Source organism: Rattus norvegicus, chromosome 10 (assembly GCF_021556685.1).
Source record: "Rattus norvegicus strain SHRSP/BbbUtx chromosome 10, alternate assembly SHRSP_T2T, whole genome shotgun sequence".
Classification (NCBI taxonomy): Eukaryota; Metazoa; Chordata; class Mammalia; order Rodentia; family Muridae; genus Rattus; species Rattus norvegicus.
The window spans coordinates 75,315,645-75,338,737 of NC_141543.1; the positions used below are offsets into that span (position 1 = coordinate 75,315,645).

A 23,093-nucleotide genomic window follows, 5' to 3' on the forward strand; every position below is an offset into this window, starting at 1 on the left:
CTTCCTTTCTTTTTCCCTCCCTTTTTCTTTTCCTTGGTTAACGCGAGAAGCCAGTGGGAGGGGGCGTCTTGGAGAGCTTTAGAATGTCCTGGTGCTGCGGCTATAGAAGGCCAGCGGCTGGAACAGTTCGGCGCGGATTGCCGGTGTCGCTGTCCCGCCCGCTGGTTCCTTGTTGGCTCTCCCCGGCGCGCGTCCCTCGGTCCCTGGTCTCCTGGCCCAGTCTTCGGCGCGTCTCTCCCCAGCTTCAGCGGCTCGGTCACTGCTCCTGGCTGTTGGCTGAGCCCTGGAAGCCCCCTCGCCTTAATGCAGCGCCCGCCGACGTCATGGCAGCATGCGACCAATCAGCGCCTCGCGGTCCCTCTGTAAACCATTCTGCGTACCCCCCGGCCGGGGAGAATGCGGGGAGACCGCGTTTAGAGGATCAGTGGCGGCAGGCCCGCGCGGTGCCGGCGACTAGCAGCGAGAAGTCCCGGCTTCTTCCAGGTTTGGTAAGACGTCGGTTTCGGCATCAGGGATTGATAGTAGCCGGGTCGAAGCGCGGAAAGGAAGCGCAGAGGAAATCAGAGTTCTGGGTGGGGGTTGGGGGGTAAAGGCAAACCTATATCTGTAAAAAGTCTGGTTGGGATAAGAGTGCAACTCGGTCTGGAAGCTTGGGAGGTCCTAGTACTCCGGCTTTGCTATTCACTAGGTGTTGATAGCCCGCCCCTTGCTCTTTTGGCCTGGAAATTGCCCCCGGCATAGCTCGAGTCTATGGAGAGGTAGGGGGCGCTTGGCAGCTTAATCTTGCCTTCTGTCTCCGTTTCTGTGCCCCCTCCCCTAGTCCATCCAAAGTCCACCCGGCAGGGAGTCTGGGAGACACGAGTGTCGATCTCCCGCTGCGCTAGCTCGGAAAGTTGATTCGGGCGATTTCCTGATGGGGGCAGGGGAAACCGGAGGCCCGGCGCCAGGGTGGGAGAAGGAGTGGGTGGGGAAGCGCTTCGGGTGAGGACCGGCATGCAACTCTGGCGAGAAGTTGTGAGAAAATTGTGATCCGGAGACACCTTTTACAAACAAAAACAAATGACTAGGTGGGAAACCGCGGGGCTCCCGCAGCTGGGGGGAGGTGGTAGCAGCGGGGGACTGCACCGTGGCTGCAGGGGAGGGAGGCGTGGTGGCGCACGGACCAAAATGCCTGACTTCCAAGACCGGTCGTCCCTTTTCTAAGCTTCGAGCAAGTTCGTTTCTTTAGACATCAACGGACCTACCACAGTTTATTCTTTAGGGACATTATACTTTCCTAATCCTGTCCACGTTATAAACTCCAGGGCACCGTCTTTGGGGGACGGCGGCGAAATCTGCCTAGGTGTGGGAATCGATGCTGGTCCGAGGGCTTAAGCCCCAGGAGCACTTAAGTTAACCGTAGCCACTTTTCCTCTGAAGCTTAACCCAAATTTATCTCAAAGTGGTCACTTTTGCTTATTTGAGGGAGGTGCTAGGAAGGTCCATTTGATCAAATTTGGAAAGAAATAAGGGTGACCCTGCAAACCAAATCTAGATGGCATTTCAGAATCTACCTTTCGAGTTATTTCATCGATGAGCCTAGCAGATCTTCCACAGGGCTAAATTAGGAGAAAGGCGTGCAGAAACGCAATTGGACTGGCAGTGAATCCGGATCCACAAACACAATACCCTCTTCCAGCGAAGAAAGAACACGAATCTAGATTTTGTTTGATGGAATTGTTGGTTCTTTTTAAGGCTGTACCAAACTCCCCCTTTTCTGCCCTCTCTTGCTCTTGCACCTCCTCGCAACCCCGAAGCTCTTCAGAAGCTCTGGCCTTCCCACCCGCATGATCTTTGCTTTGTAAACCCAACTCGCCACGGCCTGCTTCACATGCCTCCTTAGAGATCTGCTCCCATACCCACTCCCCGACCTCTGAGTGCGGGACCTCTAAAGCATTCTCCGTACCCTTGTCCACATACGCACTCACGTGGAGCAGTTGTGGACCAAAGTAGTGCAGCCAATAGTTCCCAAGCAAAAATCCCTCTCCTCGTCTTAGACTCAGGGCTCAGCAGGGTAAGAAGGCGGCTTCCCCGGCCCTCCCTCCTAACCGGCGGGCTCTGCAGGTTTGGACAGAGCACCGCGATCTTCCGGTAGACCCTAACACTTCCTAGGACAAGTCGATTAATACCCAGCATTCTGATACCCCAGGAAAAGCCAAGTGAGGAGCGCGAGATCCTGTTATCCCGACGACTCCCAAGCAGCTGCCAAAAAGAAGGGGCCGTTGGTCTCCACGTTCTCCACTTCCAACTGTTCCAGAACTAGCTGCTATCTCCCTGGACTCAACAGCCCCTCTCGGGAATCTGTGAGTCGCCTAGGTCACCAGCGGCTCACACCCGGCGCTGCTGGGCTACTTCACATGCAAAGCAGAGGGGCCGGGAGAGAGGGACTAGGAAATTTCTGTCGCAGGAGCCTTTAGGGCGACACTGTACTCCATTGCCTGCCTTTTCAGACTTGCATCTTCCTTTGGTAGTCAAGGGGAGATTGACGACGACTTTGAGACCCAGATATAGGAGACAGGGCCTCTTTTAGAGGACGGGAGTTGGGGTGAAGACGAGACACTTGGTTATAGGTCATAGTGTTCTGCTTGTCTCGATGTCCTGATGGTGAAGAAACGGGCCGGGCATGTGTGTGTGTGTGTGTGTGTGTGTGTGTGTGTGTGTGTGTGTCGCATGCAATGCAAGATGTGTCTCTGGGTTCCTTAATTCTATGTTTAAAATCCAGATTTAATGCTTTCACAGTGACAGTTCACACAATTAGCATCCCCCCCACCGCTTCCGTTGAGCTCTTATTTTGAAATGTAATCAGTAGTAGAGACAAGGAGAGAAAACTGACCCAGCTTTCTAATCCGCCCTCTTCGAATCCACCGAGTTCTGCTGTGCGTACACGTGAAGAGATTCCCAGCCTTCCCTCCTCACCTACACCACTGAGCAGTCCATGATCTCCAGCTTCCTACCCTCCATCCTTCAAAGTCACATAGACCCTCCACCACTTGTCCAGCGGGTGTCCAGAGATCCATTCTGGATGCCTGGCAATCATTCATCCACCATAGAACCATCGCAGAATCCCCTCCATCCAACTCTATAGGAAAAGGTCCCAGAGGCTCAGACAGTGGCTTCCACAGCCGAGGTTTGTCTTCTGAGAAGATTCTCAAAAATCAGCTTGTAAGGATGGAGAGCCGGTGTCTCAAAAATGGGACTGGCCAGAGTCCTCCCTGCTCTAACCTGATGATCTTCCTTGCCTCCTGGGTCAAGAGCCCTTGAACCCTGCTCCTCCACCCTACCCACAATCGTGAATGATTTCCGTCAAACAGGAACTGTTATTTCTTAGTCACTGTCGACTGCTATTTAATTCCCAAGCGAAGCTGCTCTCTTCTTCCAGTCCAGACCCTGGTCCCCGGAAAGGGCGAGGAGGCTCCAGAGGTTGCCAGCCACAAAACTCCGTGTTTTCAGCACCCCAGGTCTGGGGGGGGAAGGAAGTGGCTAGCCAGATGCACCCAGGACCCCTGCCACCTGCAAGCTACACAAACTCTGCACAGACCTGTGAAGCCTCAGCTTATGCAACACAGGGAGCTGCTCAGCTGCAGTCTTCTCAGATCCACTGTCCTCCGCCTCTTTTTCTCACTCTCCCTCTCTCGAGGTTCTTTCTCTTAATAAGCAGTTTATATCATCGTGTCTCCCCTGAACACAGGTAGTTATAGAAGGGGGCGGATTGTTATTCCCTACACTTTCCCAGAGAGAAATCCCAATCCAAGCAAGGGCGCCTGCTCCCCATCATTGCTTTACCAAAGAGGAGAAGTTGGGGAAGGTCGGCCTTGCAACTGCGCTCTGGGCTCTGGAGCGCGCGCTTTGCTCTTGGGCGTCTTTTCCCAGGCTGAGCTTGGACAGTGATAGGGGAGGGACCACGAAGCCAAGAAAGGGCAGTATCTGGCGGTCCAGCCGGGTGTCACGGTGTGCACTTGACCTGGGTAAACAATTCAGGCTTCCCTTGAGGGTTTTGGAGACTCTGAGCATGGGGTGGGGGATGGTTAGAGCTGCGAGGTTGAGCGCGCTGATCGCTGATTTCAGTCGCTGCTGAGCAATGGTAGTCGCAGAAGGGAGAGAGGGTGCTAGGAGCCAGAAGTGAATGGAAAGGGTAGGAAGAAGAGAAGGCAGAAAAAGTAAGAGGATGTGTGTGTGTGTGTGGGGGGTGTCGAGAGAAACACATGGAAGAGTGAAGCAAAGAAATGGAAAATACGCCCTTTGTAGTGGTACACTACTATAATCCCAGTGCTTCAATTCAAGGGTACTACCCAGCGATGTCCAGGCTGGTCTGAGCAAAAAAAAAAAAAAAAAAAAAAAAAGGATGGTAGAGAGAAGCTAAAAGCAGAGAATCCTGAAGCTCCCAGCCAGGGTTTTCCCCCTGGGACCTGGGTGTGTTGTGCGTATGACAGGTACATATTCCTGGACAGAGTAAAGGAGATTGGAGTTTGTTTGGTGGGAGACTTAGCGCCTGTGGAAAGTGCATGAGCAGTGCTGGGCAGGAATCCAACAAATAAATAAAACGTCTAAGACAGCATGACAACAATGTGTATTTGGGTTCGTGCCCATGTTCCTCTGTTTGAGCGCACACTTGCACCGGGAAGGAAGACAAACGGGGCTCCTGCCTCAGAGTAATTAATCCTGTCACTAATTGACTCTCTCCCCTTACCTAATGGTGGTGGTCACTGCTGATATCTGGAGAGATATCAAGTGGGAAGGGAGGGAGGGAGAGAGACCCCCAAAGCTAACAGTCTCTGGGACTGAGAATGGGTTTGTCCTGAAGTTGGCAGCTCTGAGCTGGTATCCTCAGGACCTCCCTCCTTTTTGGATAGAGTTCAAGGGCTGTTACTGTCTTGCCTGTCTAGGTTTGGGGCAATGTTAACAAAGGTTTTCTTGGCTTAGCTTAGCCAGATCCCACACACTGAGGGCCTTCCAGATCTCCGCACCTAGGACTTAAAATCTCAGCTTGAAGCCACCCACTACCCCTCTGCTAGACATAGGCCACATGGCTGTCTGCAGCTTTGCCTCTCCTGTTCTTCCTCCAGGGGAGGTCATGAGTCACTGTTTATTCTTCCAGGATGGGGAATGGATGTATCCTCAGTCCCTGACAGGCTAGAGAGGTTTAGAATGGGTGCCAAACAGCTTGGGAAGGATGAAAAGACAATAGTAGAAGGTGAGACCAGAGGTGAGGAAAATCTTGTAGAGTTATATAAACCCACTCAGACATGGAAGTCCGCAGAGCAGTTGTCATCTAGCAAGGGTAAGGTCTCTGGGGACCAAGGGAAACTAAAATGGTTGCTGCTGGATAGGAAAGAATGTGTAGGGAGTAGGGAGACAGGTAGCTTCTGGGCTTCTGTGACAATATTAGACTATGTGGCATGGAAATGGTTCAGTGTGCACCTGCTCACTGCACCTTCAGGTCTCCAGACTTAGGAGCAGAAGCAGAGAATTTAACTGTCATTTGGTGGCTAAGTTGACTGAAGGGACCCAAGGTCCACTGTGTGCCTGCTGAAGAAACTTCTAGGCTTTGGAATGTCAAAAGTCAGCTGTCATCTCTGAGAGGTCAAAGCATTGCTCCATCGGCCTCCTCAGAGGCTAAGGAAATGGATTCAGAGACTCGGGTGGAGGGGACACAGCTTCCTAGGGAAAAACAGAGACAAACAAACACAAACCAGCCAGCAGCCCCACTAAACACATTTCTTAATTGACCCTTGGGGGGATTTGTACACTTGACCAAAGCAAGTCCCCCAAGCAATAGCAGCAGAATTACTTATACAGGTTCAGAGAGAGAGTTGAAGGTGATAGGAAGACCAAGAGAGGTGGCGGGCATGGTAGAGAAGGTGAAGAGGAGAGAGAGAGAGAGAGAGAGAGAGAGAGAGAGAGAGAGAGAGAGAGAGAGAGAGAGAGAGAATATGAATATAAAATTTCAGGACAGAGAAAGAGAAGGGCATATAAAAGGCAAATAGAAACCAGAAAGGAAAGAAAGTGAAGAAGAAAGAAAAAAGGCAGGGAGGTGGAGAGAGACTGTAATAAAAGAGGGTGAAGGTGGCCCCAGGAGGCTGGGCCTCGTCCCAAACCATCCGTCTTCATTGTCTCTGTGTGTGCAAAGGCAACTCCAGCATAAGGAAAAGCCACTATTGGAGCCGCGGCTTTATTTTATATCCTATACATCAGGAGGGAGGCAAAGCTTTATTTTCGCCAAGAGACAGATATTTTATTTCTCTCTTACGGTTTTATGTGTGAGAGATGTCAGGTTGCCACAATGGATGGCTAATGCATAGGCAAGAGGAAGCCGTGTTGGCATGCTGTGTGTCATGGGGTCTTGGGGGGGGGTGAGCGGGCCTGGGATTTAGGGCTGATGGGACACTCTAGGGGATTTCTGCTAAAACATCTCTCTTCATAAATCCACAAGCATGGTCAGCTCAACAGGGAGAAGAAGGAGTTTTAGAGGGAAAAAGAGTTGGGCTTAGTAATAAACGAACACACAAAGGAACCGCTTACCTTCCAAGCGGCTCGGGCAATGGGGCAGGCAGGGGTTCCACTAACAGTCAAAGGGGGACTTGATTTAGGAGGCAGAGGAAGCTGTGAGAAGTGATGAATTAGAAACCTAGAACCTAAAAATGGGGTCTTGTACATTTATAAATACATCTGTAAATAGACCAGGCATCCAAGGACCCACCCGGTCTTACCTTTATAAACGAAGAGGCAGGAGAAGCAGAGGAAGGCTGAATACACGGGCCCCTCACTGGGAAATGTGTTCCTGGCAGAACTGTGTCTGCGTGGCTTCTTTTCCTCTATTTATATTTCTGCTTCCCATCTTTTATCCACATGTCCCCTTCTTCAGAAAGATTATTTTTTTATAAACCTTTTCAGAGCCTCGGAGGGAAGGAGCTATTAATTTGCAAATTATCTGATATGTACAAGGATCGAGGCGCGTGTTTTCCAACGCCACATCTCATGCCTTGTAGACATGCACGTGCACACACAAACTCATTATGCTGTGGACCCTCCATTGTAGGTGCCAGATTAGAACCCTGGGAAAGCTCCTTTCTGCCTACCTGCCCCATGTTAATCCCCAAACCTTAAAATGTATAATGTTCACATCTTTAAACCCCAGGAGAGGGGGGCGCTGCATAGAAAGATAGTGATGTGGTGTGGGGGAGAGTCTTTGAATTGACATGTCCATTCTCGACTAGGGCTCAGCTAGCTTCTCTCCTTGTGAGCCTCCCCCTTTACCCTTTCAGAGGCCATTGCTTGTAATAGGAGTGCCTTGAGTTCATTTTCATGGCTTGCTAATTGTTTGATAGTCTGGTTTATATCTGTTACGAAGCAAAAAGGCAGTTATGTTCTTTGCCCCGATTCAAAGGGTCTCAGGCAGCCCAAGAGTTCTAGAAAATGAACACTGCTACCCGCCCCCACTATCCTCCATTCTTTGAAGAAGCTAGTTAACCTTTCTGGGCCTCAGTTTCTCCGCCTGTATGCAGGGGTTTGGGACTGATGGCTGAGGTCCCTTCCAGCTCCGACTTCCTTTGACCGAATGAGATAATGTGTGAAAATACTTTGTAACCGCTAAAGCCGGACGAATGCCAGGGATTATTATTACGATTCTAATCAATCCTCCTTTCTGCACACGGATCTTGGCTGTTTAGCATCAGCAAGCAGGCTAAAGAGGGCCCAAGCGAGAGAAAGCTTAGCCAAGATGGAAAAGCTCTGCTGGGGATAGAAAAACCTTGTATCTCTAGAAACATTCTGTCTCTGCTCTCGGAAGCCCGGTGGGCAGTGGTGGGTCAAGAGAAGCAGCAAGAGGCACCAGGACCCATTTCAGTCTGTGCAGTGAGCAGAAGAAGGTGTGTTTCTTCAAAAGGCATTATTTTGTTTCTGACTGACTGACTGACTGACACAGGAAGGCGATTTGCATTTTCTGTTTTTCCGGGGAGAATGGAAAGAGCAAGGTGTAGCTGATTAGCAAGTTAATTATTTCAGTACCCCAAGGGTTCATGCATGGTGGTAAGTTGTCCAGCCCTGGTGTAATTTCACAGTCTGTGCATTTCTTGGTGAGCACCTGGGGTGCCTGAGTCTGTCTCTCTCTCCATCCACCTGCCTTGTATATCCCTGACACACCTGGGGAAAGGGGCAGGGCCTGGGGTGGCAGTTGGTACTTCATAGGTTGAGGGTGGAGAGAACTGAGATGCCCTCCACCTCCATGGAATGCGTCCGTTCCCCATCTCTTTCCTCTTCACTAAAATATTTTGTTTAATCAGTGTTAACGAGGTGGTTATCAGTAAGTGTGGTGGCTGTGAGGTGACATCCCCAGATTCAGTCTGGAGATAAACTGGTTGGTGGAGGAGTCCATGCTCCTCACCTCCTCCTGCTGGGTCAGTTCTCCGGGAGCTCCGAGCTCCGTTTGATTTCTCACTTCTGGCCACCACTTGTTCAGCATCAGCTTCCTCCAGTCTGACCTCCCCTTAGGGAGGGGAGGTAGGATTGTGTGGTCAAAGAGATGGATCCCTTCCCCCAGAGAGATAAGTTGGAGATGTGAGCACAAGGGGCAGAATTAACAGCTTCAGGCCTCTGCCTGCTAGGCTAGCTTCCTGCTCCCAGGATGGGAGGGCCAGCCCCCTGCCTCTCCTTTTGAGCCAGGCAAAGGCAGGGCTCTCCAGTTTACTTAAGAGTGGTCCCATCTGCTCAAACTGGCCTTTCATAAGGGGAGGGATTTATGCAGTGTCCTTGTGCTTAGACCTGGGATTTGGCTGAAAACCTTGGGCCTCTGAGAATATTACCTAATGCTGGGATGCTCAGTCATAGAGATGATTCATCATTTTGTCTTTGTGGAGTGTGTGTGTGTGTGTCTGTCTGTCTGTCTGTCTGTCTGTCTGTCTGTGTCTTTGTATGTGTGCATCTGTCTGTGTCTTTGTGTGTGTCTGTGTCTTAGTGTGTCTGTCTGTCTGTGTCTTTGTGTGTGTGTCTGTGTCTTAGTGTGTGTGTTTGTCTGTCTGTATCTTTGTGTATCTGTGTGTGTGTGTGTGTGTGTGTGTGTGTGTGTGTGTGTGTGTGTGCTTTGTACTGTTCACACTTTCAATCCAAACATTAGGGAGACTTATTTACTTTTTTTTTCTTCTTTTCTATATTGGCTCAGGAGATGGCATTGGGGGACCAACCTCCCGAGGTTGTGAGGATGACAACAGTACTCTGTGATGCTGTCCCTCCTCAGGTTGGCTGCCATCCCTGCTGATGGAGAGAGACTGGAGACTGTCAGAGAAGATTGTGCCGGTGACTACTTAGCTGGTATTAATTGTATTTGCAGAGTAGGGGTGAGTCCAATTACTACTCAGATTAGGTTTAGCCTCCCTGGCCTCGTAGTGCTGGGATGTTTGCATAGGACAGAAGGTAGCAGAGAAACTTCAAGGGTAGGAAAATGGGCAGAGGGAGGGGTTCCATGGATCAGTCTTGCCCAAATGGAGCACAGGAATGGTAGCAACAGGACATGAAAGAGAACACTGAGCTTCCATGTGGAGTCCTGGGCAAATTTGGAGCAACCTACAAGTGTCATTTAGTTATCTTCTCTAGGATAAAATGTGATTTCCCTTCAGTGTCAGTGGCTGGTAAGCTCTTCTTCCAGAACCTTCTTACTCACACCTGAGTTTAACCTTTCAAATGGGGATCCTGCTTTCCCTGCCACCTAGCTTTGCTTTGCCTTGGGCAAACAGAGCATGCATCCAAGTCCCCTCACCAGCCTTCATTCTTTGTTTGGTTTGGTTTGGTTTTTCAAGACAGAATTTCTCTATGTAGCCCTGGCTGTCTTGGAACTCACTCTGCAGACCAGGCTGGCCTTGAACTCAGAGATCTACCTGCCTTTGCCTCTGGAGTGCTGGGATTAAATGTGTTTGCCAGCATTTTGGGCCATCAGCCTTCATTCTTAAAGGTGAGCTGGCAGGTCTGTACCTGGGTGGAAACTTGTTCTCATTTGGGCCAGGATATAGCATCTTCTTAAATAAAAGAAGCAGGGACCTGATTTGATGTATCTTCCTAGGAAAGATTTGCCACTAATTTGATAAATGTGACTTGTATTCCCTCTTCTGAGTGAGTAGCTTTGTCAGTCAAGCCAAGGGCCTGCAGAAGCTGTAAGGTTGCTTAGCTTGGTCTTGGGTTACTCGCACAGGGGTTTGGACCTGCTTCTGACAGACTAGGAGGAGCAGACACATTCCAGACCCAGAGCCTGGAGTGTTATCTCTCCCCAGCCCTAAATCCTCACGGTCCTTTTGTTTCCACTTATTACAGATGCAGAGGCCTCCCAGTGAAGTGTGAAGGGATGGGCCTTAACCAGGGTTGAAGAAAAAAAGTGAAGAAGGGAGAACCCAAGAAAAGGTGGGGACAGTTGGGACTTCTGATTACATTCGTCTGGTACACTTCTTTTGCACTGTATGTTATCATCTCCAAATTTCACATTTATTGTAGAAATCTGCAGTGTGTATGCCCCGGCCAAATGCTGCTTGGCTAAAAAAGTGTTAAATAAAACTGTAAGAAATGCTACCAGGGCTTTGCATGGGTTATTTAATTCTATCAGTGACAAACAACACTAATATGTAGCCTCTCGCCCAGCACAATATCATGTTTCATTTATATGTGCCGAGACATATTTAAGCATGAACGATACTGTTTCCCAACACATGCATTTCCCAGTGATTACTTGGAAGTGAGATAGAAACAGCAGAAACCTCTCTCGCACATAAACCTGCACCATCATACACACTGCCTGACATATACACACCTTCTTCTGTGTGCTTTCACAGAAGAACGTGAATGTGAATCTAACATTAGGCACTTGTATACCATTCAGGTCCATGTACCATTTCGGAGTCTCCAATGCATTCACACACACTTTTTGAGCACATACTTGGCCTGTCACATAAACATCAATGGGTCTAAAACCACACGTGGATTTTTTTTCCCCCCGGAGCTGGGGACCGAACCCAGGGCCTTGCGCTTGCTGGGCAAGTGCTCTACCACTGAGCTAAATCCCCAACCCGCGGATTTTTTTTTTACGCTTACATAAGTAAATATTCTCAGTGTCATGTTCTGATAGGCAGGCTATGTGCCCCTTACCGGATGAGCTCTGTGCAGGCACATAAGCATCCTTATGTGTCTGTATACATGTACACACCATCACCATTGCTGCCCCTATGCTCACATTCACTCCCCTGGTTTATCTAGCCGAGGAGCAAGCATTGTCCTGGGACCCTTGGTGGCCGATAGATTTAGAACTGGGAGTTTGACGTGTTTTCTCCTCTAGGAATCCAGATTGCTTTACGATGGAAAACTTAGAGGAACAGGTTAGAAATGCCAGCCTTGGGGTTGGGGATTTAGCTCAGTGGTAGAGCGCTTGCCTAGCAAGTGCAAGGCCCTGCCCAGCTCCGGAAAAAAAGAAAAAAAAAAAAAAAAAAAAAAAGAAATGCCAGCCTTCCTGGGCTCCAACAAAACCACAAAAGCACAAGGACAGGAGATGGAGTTGGGAGACTGGTGTGTGTAGGCTGATTGCCCCCCACCCCCCGCCCCCCGCCAAGAAGTCTCAGTCTCCCCTTCTCCCCTTTTCCTCTCTCAGGAGGGTCTTACTAAGTAGACCAGGCTGACCTAGAATTTGTGCTGAAATCTTCCCCAGTGCAGAGATTACAGGCCTGTACTGTTCCACCGTGCTCACTTTAATAATACATTTCTCAAACATCCTTGAGACGTATAAGGATTGGAACAGCAGGTCAGTCCCCCGTCCTTCTGCTACAGCGTGTATGTCTATCTGTTAAGTGAACTATTGACTTACATGGGTGGTTCTCTCTCCAGGCTGCAACAGGAAAGTTGCATCAGGAAAGTTGCTTGTTGTTTGTTTGTTTGTTTGTTTGTTTAAAAGAAAAACAAACCAGGTATCCAGACTCCAAAACAAACCAATCAAAAAACAAAAAATGGGGGCTGGAGAAATGGCTCAGCAGTTAAGAGCACTGACTGCTCTTCCAGAGGTCCTGAGTTCAATTCCCAGCAACCACATGGTGGCTCACAACCATCTGTAATGGGATCTGATGCCCTCTTCTAGTGTGTCTGAAGACAGCTACAGTGTACTCATATATACTAAATAAATCTTAAAAAAAAAAAAAACAAAAGGAAAAAAAAAACCCTAAAGAACACTCCCAGCAGATTCCATATTCAGCCAAGGTTGAGAACATTGGTCCAGATGTTCTCTGAGGTCCTTCTACCCCTAAAACTTTACGTCTGAGAGGACTTTTTATATAGAGAATATGATACCCAACTCCAGAGTCCTCTGCTGGCTCTTCTAAATTCACTTGGGCATCATAGAAAGTCATTAAAAGCATTCTCTCCATTTAGAAAGAGAATCGTTTTGGAAAAAAGTATAATTGCCTGGGAAAAACAAAAACAAAACCCCACATACCTTCATTTCCATCTCTTGCAGACCATTTGGCTCTCTGACTCATGCATCCAACTTTAATAATATGACACCTATGTAAATGATGTGAACTGCAACCGATCCAGGGGATGGGATAGGTACCTTTGGCTAGGCACATCCTGTCTGATCCCCCACCTAACCTGTTTTGATAACATGCTATTTTTGGCAGAGAAAATGAGAAGACTCGGATCCTGGGTGGAGTGCTTTTTCCCTCCTCCAGCTGGGATTCAGAGAACAACAGCCCCCAGGCCCGTGGCCCAGTTCTGTTGCTGGAGGAAGAAGCATTGAGCTGTGTGTCCTGGAAAGCTGCTCTCAGACCCAGGCCTTTGGGAATCCCACATTAATAGTTTCTAACAACAGTTCCTGTCCCCCTTGAAAACAAACCTACTGAGGGAGGCTGAGCCAGGCTGAGGCTTGGTGATAACACACGCACGCACGCACGCACGCACGCACGCACGCACGCACGCACGCACGCACGCACGCACGCACGCACACGCTAATGTCCAGGCAGCCATCTATCCCCACCGGAGGATGCTTAGAGGATGATTATCCTGGTGGGGAGTGCTCACTGAGCCCTCAGTGTTAGCACTAACTTGGGTTGATTTTCAGAACCTCTAAGACAAGTTCTCTTTCCCACTGTCTTCTTCCATTGGCCATTCTTTCCACACAATACAAAAACAGTGATTAAATTTCTTTTCTTTTTCCTCCTTTCTTCTTCCTTCCCTTCTTTTCCCCTTTTTCATAATTGGAGATGGAAGCCAGGACCTTGCATATTCTAGGCAAACGTTCTACCACTGAGTTACATACCCAGCCCGGACCACTTTTCTTTAGGAACATACACCAACATGGCTCCTTTGTGCCGATGACAAGCACCGGGTTAATGGTCCAGCCTGAGGAAGGCCCTGGGAGGTCTGGGCTGTGATGCTTTACTGTGTGCTCCTTTGCATCTGTCCACTCCACTTGCCTTTTATTTTTCTTCCTTTCATCTTATCTCCTCCCCTGAAGATATTCTGAGTCAGGCTTTGGACACAGGAACATCTCCTCCCCAGGAGTGCACAGTCCCTCTTTTCCCTTCCTGCCCTGTCCTCTGCAGGGCCTGGTACTGAAGAGGGAGCCCAGATATGGTACAGAAGCCTTGGAGAGCCTCTCCTCAGCCTGCTTTCTCTGGGCCTGGGGAGCATCACACCCCGGGATGCCCCAGAACATGATGGATTCCCCAGGTACCTTCAAAGGGCTCAGCATTTGTTTGCAGTGTGGACCTTGAATCTTGCTCTGGTCATAAATGTTGTTTATTTTGACGAGGACCTACTGAAAGGGGGCTGTGGGGCAGGGAGGGCAAAGAGAAATCAATGGGGGAAGATCATAAAGCCATTAGCAGGGTAGGGCTTGTAGAGGTCATAGGATCATAGAAATTTTCTGGCTAGAGGGAACACAGGCCACCAGAAAGGTCAGAGATGGTCATTATGTCATCAAGAGGCCTCTAGGGGCCACACGGGGCTAGGGTGGGGCTTGAGGCCTCTTATGTGGAGAATCTTTCTAGAAAATTGATGCAGGGTATGGGGCATGACCCCCCAATAACCTTCTACCAGGTGGGGGAGGCCAGGGGTTGCTAAACATGATGGATTTGCCCTCCTAGGGTGAAGAACCAACTGTCAGGTTACATAGCAGATCCTCCTTCTCTGGGGAATGGGCACAGCTCCTGGGTAAAGAATTTTGCCTCTACTGTTTTTTTTTTTTTTTTTTTTAACTAAACAACTAATATATATCAGGTGCTTTACTTGGTACTCGTCCAGTACCTTGTCTTGCTCACTCTTCAAAATAATTTGGGAAAGATATTTTTTTAATCTCCATTTCACAGTTAAGAGGGGAGAGATGGTTGTTCAAGGTCACACAAGTCACACAAGAAAGGGTGAGATTGGGGTTGGGGATTTAGCTCAGTGGTAGAGCACTTGCCTGGCAAGCGCAAGGCCCTGGGTTCGGACCCCGGCTCCGAAAAAAAAGAATTAAAAAAAAAAAAGAAAGGGTGAGATTAGACCTTACACTTAGATTTCTGTTTTCCTCTGTGTCTCTTTCTCTTTCTGTTTTTCTGTCTCTGTCTCTCTGTCTCTGTCTCTCTGTGTGTCTCTCTTTCTCTCTCACTGTTGGAGACTGAGCCCCATCCAGTACACTATCCACATGCTTAGCCCCCAAACTTAGGATTCTTTAGGGCCCTCACCTGCCCAACCTTCACCCACCCTCTTCTCCCATCCACTATGGCTCCTTGTAGCTTCAGAGACCAAATGGAGGAAGGGTTCTCTTCACTGTAAAGCACGTGGTGGCTAACAGGAAGCTTAGGGCCAAATGTGTAAGGCAAGACAACAACAGAGCCTCCAGCTCTTTCCTGACTCTGGAATAGATGTGGCTCATTCTTCCGGAGACCTTGCTCCCACAAGCCCACAGTCAGGAAAACACCCTGGTCATCTCGCCCTACTGTGTGACTCAGATCAAGTTACTTAACGTCTCCGAGCCATGGTTTCTGGACCCACCTCCAGAGCTTTGTGGAAGGTGAGGGTTGGTAGCTGGTTTCCTTGGTCCCCACACCCATTTTGTGTCAGAGCTGTAGGGCCAGGCCAGGAGATGAGACTTAGTTTGCCTCTAAACCTGATTTGGATCACAGAAAGATACCTCAAAAGCAGGCAAGGCAAGCCTTGTTAAGATTCCCGCTGAGAAATGAGAGGTTGAGAGACACAGCAGAGGCTGGGCCATGAGGCAGCAGCTTAAGCAGCTAGTGCCTCCCTGATCCTCTGACTGTGTAATCCAGTTGCTCAGAGAATGGAAAATCCCCTTCTCCTCCCCCACAGAGGCCTCCTAAGAGGTCTGCTGGCTCTGGGGCTCTAATCTGCCCAGACATCACTCTGTGAGCAGGTTGCCAGGGTCCTCATCCCAGCTGCCCCTCCGTGGGAGGTAAGGAGGGCTGAACCTGTGGTCCAGGAACTGGTTTGCCCAGATCAGAGAAACAAATGGCCCTTGCTGGTGAAGACAGCTCCTGGGATAGCACTGGAACTCAGGATGGAGGCAGGAGAACTGGGTACCCTGCCTGGCTGAGGTACCTGGGTGGGGCTTGTCATTAAACAGTCTGTCATTCTCCCTCCATCTTCCTTTCCTTTTTACTTAAAAGATGGTCCCTCCCACACCTTCACCTCCCCCACCCCCTCACTTTTACTCATCCATTCACCCAGCACTGACAGCTGCCCTGTGGGTGAACTCCTGATTCTCCTGCACTAAAGACAGGGCAGGGGCTCTGGCCAAGCTACCCCCTACCCCCAGTCTTCGTACATGTGTGCTGGGCCTCCCTGAATTAGATGGAAGAGAAGAAAATGCAGGCTGTGAAGGGGAACACAAGGGAGAAATGGACCAGAAGGTTGGTTTAGTGAAGGAGATTGTTTACCATGTGGAGAGCCTGGGTTCAGTTCCCAGCAGAGGGAGGGAGAAGCTGTAAGAGGAAAAGGGGAGATGTGGATAATTACTGGAAAACCATCTTAAGATGAAATGTCGGAGGATATATGATGAAAGTGAGGGGGAAGAACAGGCAGGGACCAGGAAGTAAAGAAAGTGAGGAGGTATCCTCAGTGGCTGAAGATGCTGTGGGGGAAATCGAAAGGCTGCTAAGGGGATGCAGGAGGCACCCCAAGGTGTCTCTCAGGGTGCAAGGACCAACACCCTGCTCCTTCCTACCTCTGGTACCCAGGCATCTCTGACCAGTCCCATGCCACAGACCCTGGGAATGGTTGTCAGGCTGCAATCAGAGGATTTTTGCTTTGGACTGACCTTCCTTATCTGTTAACACAAGCTAGATGGAGTCCTCCCACCTCTGTGAGGGGTGGTACCAATCAGAGCTTTTATACCTCTCTCTCATCCACTCACCTTGATTTCCATGGGGCTCTGACTAATTGTGGGGTGTTCTGTGACAATGGGTTCGGCTTGCAGAAGGAAAGATATTGCTCACAGCCACTTTGTGAACTAGAGAGGAGCCCTGCTTTTCTCCCCTCACAGGCAGAGGCGAAGAGAATGAGGGGACAGGGTGATGTCATTTCTCCAGAGTCAAGCACTCAGGAGTCCCTCTCCTGGGAACAATGCCATAGGGTTTTGCATCCTAGATGAGGGAAAACATTTGTGCCTTGTGATGGCTGCCATATCCTGAGGATTACACTCAGGAAATCTCCACACACACCCTCTGAGATATAACTTCTTTGCCCTGCTTTTAAAATAAAGTAAGGTCTAGAGAAGCAAAGTAACTTGAAGTCCCGCATCTAGGATTTGAGCTAGAATTACCTCAAAGGACTGGTTGAGTTCCTCTCCCTGCCCCCTCCCCTCCAGGCATGGTAGGCAAGGGCTCTACCACTGAGGTACACCCTCACTCTACTAGGTTCTGTCTTATGGTCTGATGGTGAGTGAATGCTCCTTCCTCCCACTCCTGCCAAATCTGAGAGTCCTCCGTGTCCACTGTCATGGAGAGAATCAGGGAGCCTGTCAGGGAGAATCTAGCTAGGTGGATCCCTCTAACTATGCCCCCCAGTTCCCCCCACAAAGACCTTGCAAGGGCAAGGGTAAGGTCCCCTGAGATGTCATCTGATTTATGTGACGATATTGTTATTTTATGGGATGGGCCAAAGAGGTGTCAGGAAGCAAGTTAGCAGTAAATCTCCCTCCTCTGCTCCCCTTCCCTCTGCATGTCCTTCCGGCAATTTATGGGGAAATCTGTTCAGAACTAGGGACTTGGGGCTTGAGTTCAGGCGTGGGGTACGGAGGTAAGGAGGGATGGATCTGTTAAACACCCACATGAACAATGCCTGCTCATACCTCATCACAAGCCCCACGTTCACAGTCCTCAAAACCCTTCTGTGGATCCCCACAGACAGTGGCAGCCCTTGGTCACAGGTGAACTCGTCCCTTGCATACCTCCACCAAAGATGTGTCACTGGAGGGTGTCACACAGTGGTTGTCCACATGCGTTCCTTCACTGGTGGACTGGAGCTTCCGAGTCAAAGTCTGAGAGCAGAGGTGAGACTTTTCATTCGATTACTCTGAAGAAGGTGAAACTTCTTGGGGGTAGGAGTGGGGAACAAGGTGAAACTTCTCAAGGGACAGGAGCTGGAAAGAAAGCCATTCCCTAGTCCTTTTGAGACCGCAGAGGCAAGCAGGTGGGTGACAGCTCAGAACTTCAAGCCTGGAACCCTCTCCCATGCTTCCCTCTCCTCTAGTCCTTGTTGTCACCAGCATTGTAAGTGTTGGGAGCTGCCAGTGTTCTTCCTGAGATGAACTCCGCAGCTCAGAGGTCAGGAGGGAAGAGAGATAAAGGAGAACCAAGCAGGGGAGGGGGAAAGACAGGGGTGGGAGAGGGAGGAGGAGGAAAAGACCTTCTCACGTCTACCTCCCACCCCCAAACCTCTTCTCCTGCTAAGCTACTCAGCCACTCCATCCCAAGAGCCCAGGTGACCTGGCAACTTACACGGCTGTTGCAAGACATCCCTCCATATTGCCCATGGCACTTGGAGGACGCACCTTGGCACCTACACATCCCTAGTCCCAAGTTCAGTATCTTCTTCAGAAGAGCTCAGGAAATCTCGGCTGATGAACGCAGGGGAAGAGAAGGAGGCATTACCCCTCGAGTGGTTACCACGGGACTCCCCACTCCATCATCTCCTTGCTGGCCTCCTGACTGTGAAGTCAGGGTTGTGCTCTGCCTCGTGCTGAATATATGGAATTATCTATTACAATACTTCAATATTTATTACATTGATTTCGCTTTAAATGCTTTGTAAATCATAGCAAAAAATAATGGCCTTCCAACAGAGAGTCATATACCGTAATCAACTGGAAGAAAGTCGGCATTGTAATTTAAAAAAAAAAGTCCTTATGTGAGTCTCTTGCTTAAATTAAGAGACAGGACGTGATTCAAATAATAAAACCCAAGTGAGGCCGGTTTTTCTTGGCAAATTAGCAGAGGTTTTAACTGGAACTGAAAAGGTGTTAAGGTGGAACACTGACCTCATTAGACCTTAATTATTTTCTGTTGCTACATTCCTGGAGTCAAGGGCTTTCCTGCCCCCACCAAAGTGTCCACATAATGCCTCATCTCAGGAACTTGGGCTTTAGAGAGAAATCACTTCTCAAGAGGCATTAGTGGGATAAAAACAGACACTTCTCTAGTGACCCGTTTCTCCATCATAGACTTTCTAGGGTGCCCAGAATCGCTCGCTGGTTTAGAGGCTGCATAATCTCGTCTTTAAAAGCCGAGGATCTAGTTGGGCCTGGTGACACAGGTTTGTAATCACCTCCGCTACTCAGGAGATTGAGACAGGAGGATCACAAGTTCGAGGCCAACCTGGGCAACTACTTTGTGAGACCTTATTATAAAATAGAAAGTTAAAATATACATCAGGATGACTGTACTTCATCTGCTGTCTCTAGCCTCTTTAGAGTATGCCCAAGATTTTGAAGCCAGCATTTTTCCTTTTACCGAAAGGATTCCGCTTCACTTCCCATGGCCCACGTAGGCTGGTTAACAGTCCCAAAGCTAGCTGGGCTCAGTCCAAGAGATCCACACATATGCAGAAGAACACGAACCCCATGTCAGCCCCTCTCAATAAAATAACACGAGAGTGTGACTGAGTGCTGTGTCCAGCACACGGTGGGCATTGCAGTGGGTGCTGTGGTGGGCATCCTGCAGGACAGTTTTGCTTCTGCTGGAAGAAAAGGCATGTAAAAGGTTGCTTTCTCCAACCCTTGTCACTGGCTCGGGGGAGGGTAGAGGAGAAATATTGCTTCCCAAAGGGCTCCAGTGTGGATGTCTATCCCACAGCCCCATGTGCCACCTTCCCCCAGGACAGCCCCACTGAGCTGTGTGCATTTGGGGCCATCAGCTCTACTCCTCTCACCAACCTCCAAGTGTGGTGTGTTCAAAGTGAGGGAGACATTTTAAGACTTGGTTCTTTGAAGACTATGTCTTCTGGTCCCAGTTAGTGACTATCGTTGTAGAAAGGAAGGTCAGATTGAGTCAAGCATTGGAAGGAGAAGACCGCAGGCAGGTAGGAACAGTAAGCCATCATGGCCTAGGGCAGCAGTTCTCCACCTGTGGGTTGTGACCCCCTTTGGGGGTTGAACAACCTTTTAACAGGGCTTGCCTTAGACCATTGGAAGACACAAGAATTTACATTGCAATTCATAAAAGTAGCAAAATTACAGCTATGAAGTAGCAATGGAAATAATTTTATGGTTGGAGTTGCCATAACACGAAGAACTGTATTAAAGGGTCCCAGCATTAGGAGAGTTGAGAAACAATGGTTTAGGAGATCCCCGGGAATAGAGAGAAACCATGGTTTCTTATATTTACTATAGAAGGCTGAGAATGTCAGGATGTATACCATAAAACCAGGCCAATATTCTACAGAGGACATCCCCAAATTTCAGGATACCATCTCAACAGATTCTCTTGCTTTTTGGAAGAATGCTGACGCTATGTGAAATGGCCAAACAACTACTTGAGGGCACATTGCAAGGGGATGAAATTGGGGATGGCTTTGGGCAAAAAGTTGTCCCTGCTGTCCTTTCTGACCTGGAGTGGCCTGGATGAGTCTAAAAGAGCCCTGAAGACTGCACAAAGGTCCATCTTGGGTCTTTGCAAGAGAAAGCCCATGGCCAACTGAAAAGAACCTTTCTGGATTCCATTGGGTCTCTTGTGGCTTAGAAAGGCTATTCTAGCCAGGTGGCAATGGCGCACATCTTTAATCCCAGCATTCAGGAGGCAGAGGCAGATAGATTTCTGAGTTCAAGGCCAGCCTGGTCTACAAAGCTAGTTTTAGAATAGCCATGCTACACCAGTCTTTCAAAAACAAACAAACAAAAAGAAGAGGTGGGGGGCTATTTGAATGAAGAAGGATGGGCCACAAAGTTATCATGACTTATGGGCTGCAAATGCAGTTCAATTGGTAAGGTGTACACAAGCACAAGGACCTGAGTTCAGGTCCCCAGTGCCCACTTAAGGGCAGGGTATGGGATGACACTGGATGGCAGAGACAGGCTGGTCCCAGGAGCTCATTGACTAACCAGCCTAGCCAACTGATGAGTTCTGGGTTAAGTGAGAAACTTTGCCCTAAAGATAATGTGCGGGGACTGGAGAGATGGCTCAACAATTAAGATCATAGCTTGCTCATGTAGAGGACCTAAATTTGGTTCTCAGCATCCAGTCTGTTAACTCCACCTCTGGGGGAATCCAATGCCTGCACTCAGTTCCTCTGACTGAAGTTCCACAGTTGGAGCAGTCTCACAAGTATCTCATTGGGCACACACACACACACACACACACACACACACACACACACGCAAAATACGGTAGCCAACACCTTTACTTATATGCATGCATATATATCTATATGTATATATCTATATGAATACACACACACACACACACACATACACACGTATTTTGCCTGCATGTATGTCTGTGCACCATGGTTCATTCTGGTGCTCATGGCCAGAAGAAGCCTTCAGTTGCTCTGAAGTAGGAGTTCCAGACTGTTGTTAGTTACTGGGAGTTGAATCCTGGTCCTCTGGGGATCAGTCTTCACCCACTGAGCCATCTCACCAGCCCCAGATCTTCTGTCACAGTTTCACAGGTTTTGTGCCTTGTGTATCTCAGGGAGCACTTTGTGATCCATGCCCACCCCATCTGGCTGTTTCTTTTTCTTTTCTTCTTTTATTGACACAGGGTTTCATTATGCAGCCCAGGCTGCCTGGGACTCACTATGCAGTCTCTGCCTCAGCCTTTGGAGCTCTGGGATTTCAGGCATGCACTGCCATGCCTGGCTCTGGCTGGCTTCCCTTTCCAGGTAGCACCACGGCAGAGGTTTAAAAAGTCCAGGAGGAGAGCAGAGGGATAAGAACGGGAAATAGCAGTACTATCGATGAAGCATCGTCAGTATATACAGAATACAGTCAAATGGTTTTTTAAGGGGCCATTGAGATGGCTAACTGGGTAAAGGTGCTTGCTGCCAAGTCTGATGACCTCAGTTTGATCCCCAGTATCCATACAATAGAAGGAGAGAACTGACTCTGTACATTGTTCTCTGACCTCTAGTCTCAACACAGGAGGAACATAGTCACCGTTAAACAAGAAGGAAAGAAATGTGGTAAGAGTCAAGTATATTTTTTTTTTTAAAAAAAGTGATAGGCATAAGTGTTATCTTGTTCCTTGGATCACCTCTTGGAATGACCATGACTCCCTCTGGCATTTCTTGTGGTGCTAGAAACAGAACTTCAGATATATAAAGTGGTTGCTCTGTCCATGATTTATAGCCCGAGCTTCAGGAATCAGCCTTTAGCCCAGGTTTACTGAACATCTACTGTGGACTATACACTGCATTGAAGCCCAGCAGGCCCAGAGATTCCCATGGGATGGTTCCCAGATCTCAAGAGCATGCCCAAGCCGGGGCGGAGGGCGGGGGGCTTTTTTTTTGAGACCTTCCTCTAGGCAACCAGAGGCCACCAGGGATGACAAGGGGCTGCATGGCCATCTTTTGCTCTTTGCTCCTGCGTCTGGAGGACCCCAGCCTTGCCTCAGAAGGTCGGCCCTCTCTGCTCCCTCTCAGTCATCCCTGCCCTTCCACACCGCAGCTCCCCTGGCAGAGAGAAAAGGTGCGAGAGGGAATCCAGAGATTCTGTACTGTTTGTTTTGGGTTCAATGGAATCTCATTTACACGTGTTAATTGCAACTAATTGGCACTAATTGGATGAACAGGAAACCCTCTGGGAGCACTCATACCTTTAATTTGTAGTAAATATCATTAATTAACATATGCTAATTAGAGCCAATTAACATTGATTAAGGGTTGCCAGCTACTTGGAAAGTACAACTCTGTGTCCTCCTCCCTGGGTTGTCTGAAGTCAGCACAAAACATGATACATAGAGTCTGGGGGAGGAAAGGACATTGTGTGGCATGGGGCACCAGCTACACAAGCATAGAGTCCCAGCAGCCCTCATCCAAACTGGCTGTGTAGAGGTGGCCTCCTGCCCTGCCTGACCTCCCCTGCCCAGTGCAAAGGGCTCTGCAGAGGCAGGGAGCACCCCTCCAGCCACCACCCCACCCCTGCCCGCAAGATCAGCATTGTTCAGGGAGCTGGGAGAGAAGGTTGGGAGGTTTCTGGATTGAGCTGTTCTGCCCTTCAACAGTTCCTGGACAGCAGATGTCATCCTGGGATAGCCTGAAACTCCACTATCAGGAAGAGGGTGGGCAGGGGAGGGTCGTCCCTTCCAGATACAGTGGATGGTAGGTTTCCCACTCATCCAGTCCCAACAGGGAACATGCCAAGCCTCCTCCATCAGACAGGTGATACGACCGCCCCCATCAGACAGCTCCCTTGCTCACTGAGGGATATATTGCTATTTGAGATTGAGATGCTCTCCAGATTTCCCAGGAAATTGGTGTTGGACTGAAAAACTAACTAGGTGTGGTAGTGGTGCACACATTTAATCCCAGCATTTGGGCAGATCTGAGTTTGAGGTCAATCTGGTCTACATAGCAAGTTCCAGGTCGCCTAAATAGTGAGTTTA

The 23,093-nt window shown here is 49.1% G+C and overlaps 1 long non-coding RNA gene across 1 annotated transcript; it reads left to right on the forward strand.

Annotated features, from left to right (window-relative positions):
• Positions 1 to 409: 409 nt before the first annotated feature.
• Positions 410 to 10,587, forward strand: Lhx1os (LIM homeobox 1, opposite strand). Its single transcript, NR_132638.1, has 3 exons — positions 410 to 488; positions 9,194 to 9,327; positions 10,336 to 10,587. It is a non-coding gene; the product is annotated as an LIM homeobox 1, opposite strand (long non-coding RNA).
• The last annotated feature ends 12,506 nt before the right edge of the window (positions 10,588 to 23,093 follow it).